We start from the raw sequence: 6,190 nt of genomic DNA, 5'->3' as shown, positions 1-6,190 counted from the left end.
TACTGACTTAAAACACATCTAGAAAGCACAACAATAGAACATTATTGTGATTACAAACTTGTGCCTTTCTAGGAGAGTACCAGGATCATTAGCTGGTGTCTCTCTGGGACAACACTGTAATTAACAGCCTCCGCAGCAGCCGTACAGTTTTCATTAGTTTAAATCACACCAAGGAAGCACTACAATAAGAACAGTTCTGAGATTACTAACCTGCGCCTCTCATAGATAACATAGTGATTATCACCTTGTCCCACACTGGGATAGTACCATGATTATTGGCCTGTGCCACACTGGGATAACTCTGTGGATATTGGCCTGCGTCGCACATTAGAGAATTGGCAAGAAGGCCATTAAACCACTTGTAGAGGGTGCCACATTGGGACAGCACTGTGAGTATTGGCCCTGCCGCACTGAGGTGGTGCTTTGATCATTGGCTATGACATTCTGAGATGGTGCTGTGAACAGTACCCTACTTCACACCACAAAAATGTGTTTGTTGCTGTAAGTCTCTTCCAGCGAGAACCACATTAGGAACAGCCACTGGAATACCCTAACAATATATCCCTAGTAGACCTCCCCAACCAGACAGCCCAAACTAGAGTCAGCGACTGAACTACCCTAGTGATATCACCTCACTGGACCACGCCAACAGACAGAGCCCAAGCTTGTATAGGACAATCCCCCAAACCCAGTCCAACACCACAAGACAGCCGGGTCAAAAGCACAAAGACCAAGTCTGCAACAACGAACCGAAGAAAAACCAACCAAAATCGCTCAAAACTCAAAATGCATTGAAAACAAACTGCACCAAAGGAAAGACAAAGCACAGAAAGAACTAACACAACTGAACGCCACCAAAGACTCACAACTGCAGAACACTCCCACAGACAAGAACTATAACAGAACAAGCACCGAGAGAAGAGAGAAATCTCTATACCTAACTCCATACCTGGCAAATAACCACTCACCAGAACTAACCAACCCAACGTACAAATCAAGAACGACAAACAACCACGCAGAAGAAGAACGGACAAAGCTAGAGACAACAAGAACATAATCAACGCCCCTTACATCACCAAAACCAGAGGACTTTCCGTTCAACAGCCACAACAATTAGAGGAAGAGCCTGATGAAAACAAAAACCCAAAACTGAACATAGAAGTGCTCGATGACACAGACACAACTGTACCAGCACCTCAACTAGACATCGACTTGGAAGGAAACCTTAACACCAATCGGAAGATAACGTCAAGAATAAAGCACAAACCAAACTATACATTTAAAATCCACTGCAACCTAATAAACGCACAATCCATGTCAAAATACTCAACAGTGATCTTCGACCTCCTCTGCGACAACAGCATCAACATCCGATTCAACACAGAAACATGGCCGAATGACAACTACAAAATCACACTTCAAAAGTTGCCTCCCCACCAACTTCAAATGCCTTCAGTTAAACCAAAAAAATAAAAAAAGAGGAGGCCTCGCAATAGCACTCAAAAAACACCTGAAAGTAAAAACAGACAAACCTCTTCACATCATGAACTGCGAATCCATCGTCATACACCTATCGGCGAATCCAAAAACAAACATTTAATTCATACTGGTTTACAGACCACCGACATACAATGCAACCTTCGTCGACAACTTCATAGAAGCCATCACCAACATAGCCATCGGACACGAACACCAAATAATCCTGGGGGACTTCAACATTTGGCTCGAAGAAAAACATGCCAACCCTCAAAACTCACTAAGTGGGCAGCTAACAACAGTGAAACTACAACAGTTGGTCAAAGGGCAACACACTTGGCGGGACACACCATCGACAAAATCTTCCCCTAGAAAAAACTTATAACCACGGCACAACCGATACAAATACTTTGGAGCGACCACCTCATCATTTTATTCATGATCACGCTACCAACTCAAGTCAGCATCCAGCCCCTCAAAATCCCAATCACCACAAAAAGAAACTGGAAAACCATCAAAGCAAGCAACCTATTAGAACAACTGGAGACAACCAAACCTTCAACAGCCGAACTGGAGAAGGCAGACCGAGATGGGAAAGTGGAGCTACTCCACAAATGGATTGCTGACACAATCGAAAACATCCCCCCGGACAAACCATTTACTCCCAAAAGAAAAAGAGCAATAGAAAAATGGTTCACCCCACTACTAAGCACCATGAAAAAGAACAACAAGAAGCTGGAATTGGAATGGAGGAAAGAGTACGGTAAAGATAAGAAAATCCAGTTCCAGAAACAAATTCGATCACATAAGAAGGAAATTCAAAAGGCAAAGAGAAGGCATTATATTGATAGAATCACCAATACCACCAACACACACAAATACATGTTCAACATCATAAAAGAAATAAAAAACCCACCAGGTTGCGACAACACTCCAATACCCTCACAGAAACGACTTGGCAGACCATTTCAAAAACAAAATCAATGACATACGACAAATCATACAAAAACAGACCAAACAACCCTAACCCTCAACCAACCGGACCTGACGAGGAGCCACAGCACAAACTCCAAAACTTCCTGGAAATATCATTAGAGACATTTGTCAAGCTGGTAGAACACAGCAAGAAAGCAGGGTCACCCATGGATCCCTGCCCCGCTGACCTCTACAAATCAATCCTCGCACAAAGAAACCCCATCAGAATGTTACAGAAACCTCTTAAATCTGTCGCTCACAACAGGGACAGTACCACGATCCTTCAAATCAGCATATATTAAGCCACTTTTAAAAAACACAAGTGGCGACGTAAAAGACCTCTCCATCTACAGACCGATTTCAAACATCCCCTACCCGGCAAAACTCCTAGAAACATACATATACAAAGGAACCCAAGAACATGTAGAAAAACACCACTTGCTAGACCAAGCAAAAGTCAACTTCAGACCCGTAAAACGAACAGAATCGGCACCACTATCCATCTGGGATGACCTAAAAACAAACACAGACTCCAACACAACCTCAGTTCTGATTCTGCTCAACCTCTCCGCAGCCTTCGACACAGTAACCCATGACACCCTAATCAAAAGATTGGAAGATATAGGTATAATGGGCATGGCACTACTCTGGATTAAATAATTCCCAGCAGACAGAACAGAAACCGTATGGATAAAACCCTTCAAATCCATTCCATGAGTTAACGACTGTCGAGTACCACAAGGAACCTCACTATCACCACTTGACTTCAACATCTACCAGACTCCAGTAATCATGATCTTCAAAAAATACATTACCTGCTACAACTATGCAGACGACACTCAGATCATCTACATATTCTCAAGCCGATCACTCAGCCCTGATAGAATGTCTAAAAGAAATCTTTGACTGGATGAACACCAACAACTTGAAACTTAACCCAGGAAAGACAGAAATCATGATTCTATTAAAACATCAAGAGAACAACACCTACATTCCGTGCCCGACGGAAATGGGAACCGCGCCCACACCATCTAAGGTAGTATAAAACCTGGAAGTTCTAATGGACAGTGCCCTAACCTTAGAACCACAGGTAAACACAATAATTAAGAAATGCTTCTTCCTCCTTCACACAACAAGAAGAATCCTACCTTTCCTCTCCTTCACCCACAAAACACTAACAATCATCGCCCTCATCATGTAAAGAATCGACTAGGCAAACAGCCTCTACCTCGGGATGCCGGAATACCTAGTGAAGAAATTACAACGCATCCAAAATGCAGCAGCCAGACTCCTACTCAAACTATCCAGAAGAAACATCACTCCAGCACTAGAAATACTACACTGGCTCTCTTTTAAACATTGTATCACGTTCAAAACAATGTGCATGACACACAGGGCAATCAGCGGACAGGGAGCAGAGTTCCTATAAAAGAAAATAGCAATCTACAAGCCAACGAGATTCCTCAGATCAAGCAATAAAATCCGCCTGGAACCAAAACCATACATCAAGAAAAAACTAGTGGGCTCCTCTTTCTCCCACCTAGCTGCAAAAACCTGGAACAACCTCCCGAAACAAATAAGAAACAAGAAAGACCACCTAAAATTTAGAAAACCTCTAAAAACCTGGCTCTTCAACACCTCAGACCCAAATTGAAACAACTAAAATGATCAAACAGGAAACACAAAGAACAGATTGACAGAATATAAGACAGCACAGATAACACCCAGGACCGACTAAGGGGAACTCCTACAAGAACAAGAGAGACGACACTGGGTGGAATAGAACACAAGTGACAACCTATTGAGGATAGAAATTAGCATACATACCCAACACTACTAACAACCTTACCCACTGAGAAAGGGGTATAGGGTACGGGCATAGCCCTCAATTAAATCAAATCAATCCAAAACTAGGTTACAGCAAAGACAAACTGGGATAAAAGGGCTGGCCGATAACAAAGATGGAAAAACTTAAGTATCTAACTTAACATAATGACTGAGAGATGAGACAGCCTTATTACGCTGAAACGTAATCACCGAAAGGAAACAACCCCTCTAAATCATGAAGGAGATGCAATAGAAATATGCATCTCTCCTAAACAACAAGGATACTAACCAACCCCAAATAACGACTAAACACCTCACCACTCATCACACACCTCTCACACTCTAACCAAACACAACCACACCTCTTAAAACCACAGCAACCCGCACACACTTCACCACATCACAACAACAACCACACCACACAGACCCCCAGACAACAGCACACCACAGACTCAGAACCGAATAACACACCAATATCCTTGTGAACTGAGTTAAATGAATTGAAGCTGACAACAGGGAGAAGTGCAGTAGTGGGTGCCCAAAGGGAGGGGTGGCAAGAGCTGGGGGGGGGGGGCAAAAAGGCAAGTCCTGGGGGAGACAAGAAGGCAAGTGTCAGGGAAAAAGGTAGGGGAAAGCGAGGGTAAGTGTGGAGGACAGGTTGGACGAGGTAAGGGCTAGTCTGGGGAATGGATCCTGAGGGCAGTGCCTGTAAGGGATGCTGGGTGGACGGGTAGGACTTCAAAGTGAATGGAACTTTGGAGGCAAACTTTAACGATGAACCAAAAAGAGGCATATTAAACAACAAAGTGGGAGAAATTGTAAATTATAAAATATGCTTGGAATGCGGAATGAACTGCAACTATCAGTCTAGATCTTTTGTACAAGAACCAATTTTATAATGAAAGCTGAATGAACTGCAACTATCAATCAAGATATTTTTGAACAAAGACCATTCATATATAGAGGGCACAAGTGTGGCGCAGAACGTTAAGAAGATTGAAAATACTTTTGTGACATTAAAAGTGAGTCTTGGGGAAGGGAACCCTGAGGCTTGACCCACTTATCGACTTGAGGACAGGGTCTCAAGATGCTTTTGTGTTTAGAACTGTGTTATCTGGAGCTTGGGAAGGAAAACCCAGCATTGGTTAAAATTATATCATCCTGAATTTAAGGCAATCCTGAGACTTTTGTTGGAACTATTTTATACTTGGGCAAGGGGGCTGAAAGGAAGCTGTGAGCTGGACGGAACTCCGAACTTTGTGTTGAACACTGTATTATTTGGTTGCTGACATCCCTACACATTGTATAGATTAGTTGTGAGGACAAGTATAGGTTTTGGACACAGACAGATTCGTAAGTTGAACACTTTGACTGACTTTCCATAGCTTTATTTTGGTAAGAAATCCCACCATATTATATGGCAATATAGGCCTTTTTTCATCCTGACTTTTAAGTTAATAAAGTTTTTTTTCTAATTCAGAATCTGTTCTCTGTGTCTGACTCCAAGATGCCTTCACAAATGGTGTCTGGAGTGGTATGCAGCTCAACCTATATACGTTGGGGAACCCTACAACTTGGAAAAATAAGTGTCCAAGTATCAGACGCCTCAGCAGCCATCAAGGGCTCTATCACGTTTGATATCTGTAGTAGTAAGGATGAGACAATTCCTCCAGGTGAAAGAAGGCTGATACCCACTGACTCCTGTGGGTTTTGATTCCACCCCCTGATACTTACATTAGGCTAGCACCCAAGTCAGGGTTAGCCTGGAGATTTGGCATTGATTTTTTAGCAGGGGTGCTAGACCCTGACTGAGGTGAAGTTAAGGTCCTACTACAGAACCATGGAAAAGACCCATTCCAGACCAATAAAGGAGATACAATTGTTCAAGGGATGCTTGAAAAAGCAATATTCT

The sequence above is a fragment of the Ambystoma mexicanum genome, chromosome 5p (assembly GCF_040938575.1).
Source record: "Ambystoma mexicanum isolate Mex_15411 chromosome 5p, UKY_AmexF1_1, whole genome shotgun sequence".
Taxonomy (NCBI): Eukaryota; Metazoa; Chordata; class Amphibia; order Caudata; family Ambystomatidae; genus Ambystoma; species Ambystoma mexicanum.
Note: the sequence above shows the minus strand (reverse complement) of the source record.